The sequence below is a fragment of the Octopus bimaculoides genome, chromosome 6 (genome assembly GCF_046866305.1).
Source record: "Octopus bimaculoides isolate indiv1 chromosome 6, ASM4686630v1, whole genome shotgun sequence".
Taxonomy (NCBI): domain Eukaryota; kingdom Metazoa; phylum Mollusca; class Cephalopoda; order Octopoda; family Octopodidae; genus Octopus; species Octopus bimaculoides.
This window is the reverse complement of record NC_142933.1, coordinates 73171753-73182139: the sequence shown is the minus strand read 5'-3', so window position 1 is coordinate 73182139 and position 10387 is coordinate 73171753. Positions and strand designations below refer to the sequence as shown.

Sequence of the window (10387 nt, the reverse complement as noted above, 5' to 3'; positions counted from 1 at the left end):
ACACGTGTCTGGTGGAGAAGATGAAAGCGGAGACTGACTGGTGTCAGATACATCGTTGCCGGAGACGAGTTGCGTGTGGTCAGTGACGAGTGCCTAAGATCTAGAGTAGTCGAGAACTGTCGTTCCTATAGAGTTCAGTAGGCTCCGAGAGCTGCTGATTAATTTCCCACGTAAGGAAAAATAAACTGTTGCACCAACGCGGTTGGACATTTGGAAGCCGACCGATTCAAACAACATATTCACTTAATCACGGAGTCATGTAACCTACTGGAGCGAAAAGGGCTCTGGAGTCGATATTCGGGTATTTAAGCCTAGATGAGTAAAAAAAAAAACACCTCACGCAATGACAGTGTAAATCACTTCTGCTACAAGAGGATTCAGTGTAATGGAAGTCTCACTGACATTAGTTTGAAGGAATCGTTTAAGGTTCCGATTTGTGCTCTATTGTTAGGCGAAGACTAGAATGCACCGCGGGTGCAAATCCAAACAGTGTATGAGTCAGCTTACATTCGATGGGATGACCACCACTCTTAATATTAATCAATTATTTCCACTTAGTACACGTTCATAGATTTAGAGTAGATTTTCCCACGGAATATGTGTGATCTCGATCCAATAAGCGTGGCAATATAGGTCATAATATAATGTATTATATAGTTCATGAAACAGGAAATGAGCCAGCTGTTTATGTTTTAAGATAGCGTATACCGACCACGAAATACTAATTGGGGAAGTCAGATTGAATAACAGCGATAAATAGACTCGGTATTGAAAACTTAAAGAGGCTGTTTTGACTTGGAAAAAACTCAGAGACAAAGCGATCACTAATTAAAAATAATTGGTGGGTACGGGACATAGTTTTAATAATTACAATTCGTTTGGCAGCAGTTATTAAACTGGAATTTTTTTTAATGCAAGGGATAATACAGTAAATGCGGTAGTAAGGAAAACAGCTGCAGAATAGCAAGAAGGAAGGTTGTATAGATATAAGTTGAATGGTTGAATAGCAATACATTCTCCTATGCAGATGATACCGCACACACACGCGCGCGTGCATATATACACAATTATCTGAATGCAGACATCAATTACACATAGCCTAAATAGACTTGTAAATTTTATACGAATTGGGACATTAAAACATTCCTTAATGGCTATAAAACAACTTTAAGTTAAGGTAGATAATACAAAACCATCTGAGAGTTTTTATTTTTTTTTACTATATAAAGGTATATAAAAGTGTCAATGTCTTCATAACGTCTCTGATGATTTTTGAAGCAATTCATTGAATGTTTCCTATTCACAGATGTGTTTAGTAAATAAGCAGTGTATTGAAGTTTTCAAACAGAAGTGTGAGATCAATTCCTTTTTGTAATCAAAGCGGTAAGAAGAATGTGTACTCTCCGTCTTGACAGCTTCTCTTCAAGAAATCTGTAAAGAATTTCTAGACATGTTCGCGCCAAATTTGGCAACAACGTACCAAGACTACTAGGAAAAGAAGAACATCTTGTTTCTTCCACAGTGACTCGTCACATGATTGTTTAAATACGTTTGTTTAAATATGTGAGCAATAGGGAAGAGTTATTGAAAACATTTTGGCTAAATAACCCCGATTATTGATCTGAACATGGTAACAAAAGCTTTCCAAAAATATCTAGCAGTTGTCTTATATGAAATCAGGAATTTAATCCAGACGTTCTGTTTCGGAAAAAAACTTAACGGATAATCCTCCATCTGCTGAGCAAAGGCATAAAGCTGCACCTTAATGCTTTCTCTCTCTCTCTTTCTCCCTCTCAAATACACACACACACACACATTTTTGCAAGACATACTCCTATGCAGATGATATCACGCTCAAACACTCATACTTTACCGACTGAATACAAACATTAATTAAACACATTCTAAGTAGATATGTTTTTCTCTAATGAACCAGGAGAGTGAAAGATAATTTTGTACCAATATACAATCGCTATTCATATGAAGGGGAGAAACCTTTACTACACACACACACACACACACACACACACACACACACACATATAGATATATATAGATAGATAGATGTGTATGTGTGTGTACGTTTGTGTATGTGTGTAACACAACTAAATTCTCTCAGAGCTATAAATGCTATAACTAGCAACCGTTGATTATCCTTTATGGTAATCTTAAACATGAATAACGTTGTCAGTCACTATGAGAAAGAACCCTATGCTTCATTCAAATATATATTATCGAAGGGTAGTTTATTAAATACTAAGTTTTATGTTTTCAGACAGGTTTTCAAATCAAAACTGGTTCGGGGTCCTGGATAGAACAACCGAATTGGTCTACTGGTGGTTTAGGCTAAAAAAAAAAAAAAAAAATTGTTAAAACTCTCATAACGTTCAATAATTTGTTATTCCAAACTTCTTTCCAAAAATAAATAAAGCTGAGTCCCCGATGAATAAAATATATTGAATTAAAAATACTGAATATAGAAGTACAAACATGGACAGAAACTGAGTTATCTATTAAACCACATGACAATGTTCAGATGCAGACATTTGTGACATCGCAAACTCCAAAAACTGAGACATGAGCAGATTGAAAATAGGTACTCGAACAATTTTGGGACATTTTTGGTCTGGTAAAGTACTCTAACGGTATGATATGACAACTTGGTGGTGATGTTTAAGATGTAGTGGGGTAGAGGAAGCTGCACTAGTCTCAGCAGGATTGAAATTAATTCCATGTATCACATAGAACAAGTTTTCAGTGATTTCACTTGTGGTCGGCCACCCAGTTAAAGAAAAAAACAATAATAATTAGATCCTATGTATTATCTGTACAGCCAGTTGAAGTATTTTCCTGAAAATCATACTGGAACAGTAAAAAGAAAGATGCATCACTCTTCACAACTAACATTGAGAAGGCAGATACATTGCTTTATAACAAAAGCGAAAATTATATCGATGATCTGTCAACACATATGGACATCTTCTTGCGGGAGAAAATGTCATACTAATAATTGATGTGATTTGTAAGATTAATATTGTGCGGGATAAGCTGTTACTAACAGCTAATAATCATAACCAGATTCTTGAACAAATGACGGTATATTCCACAATCGATCTCTCTCAGTTAATTTTGAACTTACTAGCAAAGGATAGCTGAAGTGCGTCAATGAAATATTAAGCATTCTGTCCAGCAAAGCAACGCAATTTTCACAGTGCATTCGAAATAACGATCTACGAATAGATATTTCAATAACCGTAGGCTATTTCCTTATACTGATAGCCTACAAAGAATTTGTTACAAGCCGTTTAGAAAAAACGTTCATATTACTAGTAATAGAGAGAGAGAGAGAGAGAGAGAGAGAGAGAGAGAGAATGTGAGTGGAGGGTGAATTGTAAGCAAGAAAAGAATGAAAAGATAATGAAATAAATAACGATAAAGAATGATTATCACTGTTGATTATATTGACCTTAGGGATAAGAAAAGTGATCCGAAAGCAAATCATTTAGAAAGAGAACAAGAATATATATTGATTTCTTCTTTAAACATTTGAAGAAGATTAGAAATAGACTGTGTGACATTCATGCCTTTAAGTTAATTAAGTAAAGCATAAGAGTTAAGTGAAGTGAAATGGCTTCAATCAAGAATCTAAATTAAGTTGCATGTTAATATATTCTAGGCACAAAAGCCCTTTATTCTGAATGGAACGAGAAATTTAAGTCGTGATCTGCGTGTGTTTTCCAGGAGCATTGGTCACGGAAATAAATGGCTTCAACCGAGAGTTGAAATCGAGTTGAAAGCTAATGCATACTAGAAGCCTATTTGCTGGCTGTAGCAGCCCGCTCACCAGCATTTATTGAGCAAAGTTGTGCTTCAAAGGCAGCAGCCTAATGCTCAAGAGGATATGACGTGTAGGTATGATGAATTGGGTGTGGCTTTGCCAACTTATAGGAGAATTGTCGCCTTAGGATATACAATTTAGAATTCTAGAATGCATGGCTTGTATTCTGAAGAGCAAAAATAATTTATTGCTCGGAAAATCAGTTTCTATATTATTCGAGTGGGATATAGCTTTTACTTTAAGGTATTTTCCTCAAATGAACGCTGTTTATATGAATAACACTCGCAAAAAAAAAAAAAAAAAAAAAAAAAAGAATCTTTGATAAAAAAAATACGGTTTTGATAGTCATTGTTTATATATATTTATTTATTTATAGGTTTCAGCCAAGTGGCTGTGGTCATGCTGGAGCACCACCGTTATATATATATATATATATATATATATATATATATAAACAAATAGTAAATGAGTATATGCATATATACGTACAGGTATGTGCATACCGACATCCACCTGTATGTATAGGTGCATATCTGGATACAGGACATTGCAAACAAACGTAGACGAGAACACACGAGCCACATAGAGAACATTCTCCTTCGTCAGCCACCCACGTTTTAACACCGGCGTTTCGACAGCAATTGGAGAATAAGAATAGTTTTCTACGACTCTCGCTTGGTTTCTTCTAAAAGTCTAGATGATATTCTTTCACACACACGCACACATATACACATATATTCCTATATATATATATATATATATATATAAGGAACGACCGTGCGAACTCATAAAAGGAGAAATGGTGACGAATGGAAGAACAGAGGACTCCTTTTATTTAAACGTGTCACACGGTCGAACATACAAATATATATATCAATGGATGATATACATAATATGTTATACGACGATAACATAGATGACCAGTAATGAAAGACCACAACCGTATTAGATGAATAACAGATATATTTATTGTAGCGTTAAAGATGTATGTCTGTGTGAGAGTGTGAATGCGACATATAAGAACATAATCAAAGACAGGCCGTCATACAAAGAAAAGTTTGTATGTGAGTGATACATGTGTGTATGAGTGTTTACAGCAGATAGAAAGAGAGTCAATAACACGTGAGCAATTATACCAGATCGTTAGTACACTATAGGAAAAGTTCTGTATGTGAAAGTGAGGAAAGGCTGAGTGTGACAGAGCTTATCACTAGTTGTGTTTTGGCGTCGATGCCAGGGCCTTGATTCTTGTTATACAGATGTTCATCGCTGGCTGAGAATTTCTTGTCTGTTTAAGAACTCTTGTCTGTTTATTTACCGTGGTGAAGCTGAGTCACCTAACAGAATCGAAGAGAGAGATGTGCCGCGGAGTTTGGTGCGGTGTACATAGTAAATCGTGTTGATGCTGGTAGCGTAGAGGCTGCTTGGTAGGTGCTCGTAGAATCGTGTTGGTCATGATGATGATGCTGGATAGTAGTAGTAGACTCTTGTTGCTGATGTGGCGACGGCGGAGGTCATCGTGGCTGGACGAAGCTGCTGAAGTGGTCGCTGGCTGCTGCTGCTGTCGTGTGGTACACGGAACAGTTCTCAGAGAGAAACTGGACCGAGACGAATTTGGCTGCCGAGTTAAAGCTATTTATAACAAACTATTGGCTCACCAGATGGTAGAAATATACTCCATCACGTGACCTTATTAGGGGCCGTGATTGGTCAGTTTGCGTTCTGGCGGGAACGGTTCGAAGAAGTTGCCGATTCGAATAATGATCAGTCACGTGATGGACAAGGAATGGGTTCTCTACTACGCTCGCATTTATTTATATTTAAATGAGAAGATTGTATGTAATGGCGATAGCAGTTTGTATCTAATGGCGGGAGGTAGTTTCACTACATATATATATATATATATATATATATATATATATATATATATATATATACACACACACACACACACACGTGTTATCTGTTTTATAATTTTGCATCTTCTATGTATGTGTGTGTATATGTATAAATATGTACACATGCATATATAATGTATATATATATACTGTATATATATATATGTGTATGTATACATCTATGTATGTATATATGTCAGGCCGCTCTTATGTGCTACTGGTAACATGTAACCCACTATAATCTGTTGCATGGTCCCGTCGTCGGCGACTAAATTGGCAACCCCACCAAGCTTACTTGGTGAGGTGGGTGACTGTTGGAATCCTGCGGGATAAAGAACAAGACCTTTCAAAGGACAGAAGAACTCAGAAGAGTCAACGACCATCCAATAAAGTATGTAAAGTTGTGTGGGTGTATTTTGTGTTGTGTGTGTGTATTCTTGTGTGTATTTTTTAATGAATTTCTATGAATTATTTTGTCTATTATGTACATGGCATTTTTTTTTTGTTTATATGCATATATTTTTTTAATATTTTTACTTGTATTATGTATATATGTATTTTTTTATCTTGTTCAGTGTGTATTCATTATTACTAACTTTGTGGCTGTTAGTGTATGTGTGTGTGTGTGTGTCGGTGTGAGTGCATGTAAAACCGCTACGATGGGCAGATAGTAGCTCATTAGTCTTGGATGACAAGCTATCTAGAAGAAGGATACTCCGAAATTAAACTTGCAGTCTCAAAGAGCATTGGTGAGGATACATTCATCTTTATAGGTTATGCTTTTGGTACTAAGAGAGTGGAACTGGGTAAGTGCAAGCTCTCTCCTCACTTTAAAAAGTTTCTGGCATGAGTATCGCTTGAGCAAAGTTTTTGAAATTACACGAGCTCAATGAATGGGGCTGGTCGTAGCCCGAAAAAAAGGCTTAATTACAATCATGAGATCCATAAACTATGAAAATGTAAATGGCAAAAAGGACTTGGGCCTAGAGTTGAACAGGACTGGCTCGGCAGGTGCCCCAGGATATCAAAACCTGGGCTCGGTTGTCCTTCTGCCACTGCGTGCAAGCAACAACAGAAAAGTTTCCATGAATATTGGATGATGGAATGTAAGAAGATTATTAAATGTAGAGTTAAATAAAAAATACCCAGAGAGAAAGTCTGCTCTTATTGGTTAGGAGATGCAAAAGTATGCAATGGACGTTGTAGCATTATCAGAAACTAGATTTGTTGGGCAAGGTAGCTTTACTGAGAAATCCAGTGGCTACACATTTTATTGGAGTGGGAAAGAAGGAAAGGAAAATGGTGTTGCTTTAGCTCTGAAAAACTCCTTGGTTGATATGTGTTGTGTGGAAGTAGAACATCCCTATTTGGTTGGCTCCTAATGGACTGGGCCACAACATAAATGGACATGCACAGAGAGTGAGGGGAGAGAGTCGCATCGCAACTTTTGGGTGTTGGTTTCTTTAAAACGGGAGTTAAATTGTTACACACTGTTATTATATATGGTTGCAGGTCTCCCCGCGCGGGTGAACCAAGATTAATTAAATTGTTAAATTGTTGAATTATGTCGAAGAGGAGGGGCTGGAAAAAAAGGAAAATAAAGAGGAGCCATTTACTGTCGTAAATAGGCGAAAGAGGAAAGAGCAGTTGAACTCTCCACCAGAGAGCCAAAAAGGAATGAAGGGAATAGAGGAGAAAATAGAGGAAGTACCGAGGAACTGGTCAGATATACCAGCAGAGGTATCGCAACATAGGGTGGAAGACAAAATCGTGGTTGATTATTCTGATGTACAGACAGAGGAACGAAGGGAAACTACTAGCCCGGATGGCCCAGGTCCGGAACATAAACATGTAAATGGGAATATGAAAAAGTGGCATGTAGTCATATGTGTGAAAATCACCGCCATAGAGCGGAAAATAACGAAGTTTAAAAGGTGCCATAAGGATTAAACTGCCAACAGAAAGTTACACGGAAAACAAAGGTGTGGTAATTGACAAGGAAAGGTATAGAAGATTGAAAGAACTATTTAGAGATGAGGTTAACCCTTTGTAAGAAGAGATTGAATTTGAGGAAGCGAGGAAACACTACACTGTACCTCTGAGGTCAGCCGAGTGGGAACTTCTACCTTCTTACTGTGGCAAACGTAAAAAGTACTCCTGAAAATAGTACTCACACATTTCCTCGGGTTCATTTACCAATACACCTTGATGATTCACCATAGACCGAAGAGTGGAGTCGTTTCCACGTTGAGCTTCCACCGTTCGGGCCCATCCAGCGGCCTTGATTCCTTCACAGCCTATTGCACGCATTTTAGCTCTAACAATGCATCTCATGCGTTGGGCCTCGAGGTGCTGGTTCAATTCCAGTCTCTTCACCTTCACTTGGTCTACATTGCTAGTCCTCATGGCTTCCTCTAAATTCTTAACTAGACTATTTCCTTTCTTACGTTCCCTTTTAATTAGACCTATGCTATATCTAATAGACTCATATTTTATGTCTCGTTTTAGGGCGTACCACCATTTGTTATTAATGATGGTACCTTCTAACGCCCTCTGAATTAATTGTTTAATCTGCTTTCTGTACTCCTCAATCTCCAAAAGGGACGTATTGAGTTTTCAGTAGCCAGATCCCTGTCTATGCATTTTATCTACGTTCAGCTTACAGGTAACCATTTTGTGGTCACTGTAGCTGACTGGATAACACTGTGGACACTTAACTATTCTCTTATCTACCTTTCTAATCAAAATCCTATCTAAATATGATCGGGAAGACCCGTCACTGTTTGACCATGTCCACAATGAAGCGTCCGGGTGTTCCAACCTATATTGGTCTGCCAGCTGGAAATAGCTTAGCAGATCACGAAAGCCAGGGTTACATGTTCTATCCGGTCTCGAGCCAACACAATCTACACGCGCATCGCAGAGTGTGTAAAGTCTCTTAACAAAACTAAAGAATGCGACGTGGCTAGAAATTTCCCTAGGTCACGAAAATATTCACTTTGTGGACTAATAAGATTGGGTGCATAAACTGCAACCAGCCTCATTGTCTTGCCGCAACTGAAGTCCAGTCCAGAACGACCAGCCTACCTTCTGGATAAAAAAAAAAAAAAAAAAAATTTTTCTCGGAAACCTGGTTTCTTTTTAATAGGACCAACACCCCACTCCTACCTCCCGCCCGATACGGTGAAACGTATTTCTCGTAGCCGTTCAGGAAGGGGAGCAGATCTCTTGGCCCTCTCAACCAGGTTTCTGTAGCAACAATTACATCTAAATCTCGCGACCTGATATCATTTAGGAAGCGTCCTTGCTTCCAGCTCGACATCAGGCCACGTACATTCAAACAACCAATGTGAATAGCCATAAAGTTGTCTTACCTTTTTAATTTGAATTATCAGGTGGAGGGGAGTTTCCACCTTTTCCTTTTCTTCCTCTCGCGGGATCGGGGCCGGTAATCCATTAAATATAGAATTATTAAAGTCCATTCTCATTGTAGATACTGTCTTACGATATTTGTTCTGTAAAATTCTATGAGTCTTATTTGGAATTTCATACACATCATAGGTGGTAATTTTCTCCTAAATGTTATCAATTTTTTTTGCAGTCTTTAACAATTGAATGTCTCTCAGTAGCTCGGTATCTTTAGTATATACAGCTATTATGTCTTTTTCTCTTCTGGCAGTTTTTTTTGGTCGATGGTCTGTAGTAGTCGCCGCTCTCGGTTGAGTTGCTGATTGTATTTTTCTTTTATTTGTTGTTTTCTTCTCTTCTTTGTGATTTTAATTCTAGACGTTCTCATTCCCATATAGGTGGGGATGAGCGCCACGTCGTCCGTCTTTAGCGTTTCCACTTAATGTCTTTGTGCTATTTCTTTGTTGGTAAACCTTACTTCTACCGTTACAAATTTCCTACCGCTTGTCAGATAAACCACATCGCTTCATATTGGCTTCAGGTACTTCTCAATCTTCTCTTATGTAATTTTATCAATTTTTCTAACAGTATGTTTTGAATTTGATTGTTTTCTGTTTTTATTCTAAAAATAATTTTTCTGGTGGTTGTATTTTAACCACATTATCCTTTATTTGCATCAGTTCACTGTATTTCTTGAAATCACACTTGTTCATCGAAAGCAGCCGGGTTCTACCCCCGGCTGCTGATGCAAAACTTTGTTTTCCCTTCTTTCGGTTCTTCGACTTGAATGTTAGATGCATCAACTATTCTTTTAGACACAATACTTTTATTTTTTGGCAAACTCGGGTATTCTTCCTGTGAAAGCTCTGACGAGCTTTCTAACACATCTCCAAATAATTCCGATATTTTATAATTCATCTTTGCAACGAGTGAATCAAAAATTTAATTTTCAGTAGTTGGCTCCTCGCCAGACGACATGTAATTCTTCCTTTCAACGGAGGAAATAAACATTCCGGTTTCAATGGTAGGCTCCTCGCCAGACGACATTCTTCTCCGCAACGGGGGAATGCGTGCTTTCTACAAGCACTTAGACAGTGTTTTCAAATGAAAGCTTCAACAGTTATTAACAAATTTAACAAGAAACAGTAGTTATTAACAATAAGAAATAGCAATTTTCACAAAGAACGAGGAACTCACCACGCATGGTTATTCTTTTAAAGACTAATCATTTGAAGATTTGGTG

The 10387-nt window shown here is 37.6% G+C and overlaps 1 long non-coding RNA gene across 1 annotated transcript; it reads right to left on the bottom strand.

Moving 5' to 3' along the window:
* Positions 1-2179: 2179 nt before the first annotated feature.
* On the bottom strand, positions 2180-9358 carry LOC149135251 (uncharacterized). The gene is made up of 2 exons (XR_016242316.1): positions 9111-9358; positions 2180-2346 (listed from the first exon to the last, which is right to left on the bottom strand). It is a non-coding gene; the product is annotated as an uncharacterized LOC149135251 (long non-coding RNA).
* Positions 9359-10387: the final 1029 nt, after the last annotated feature.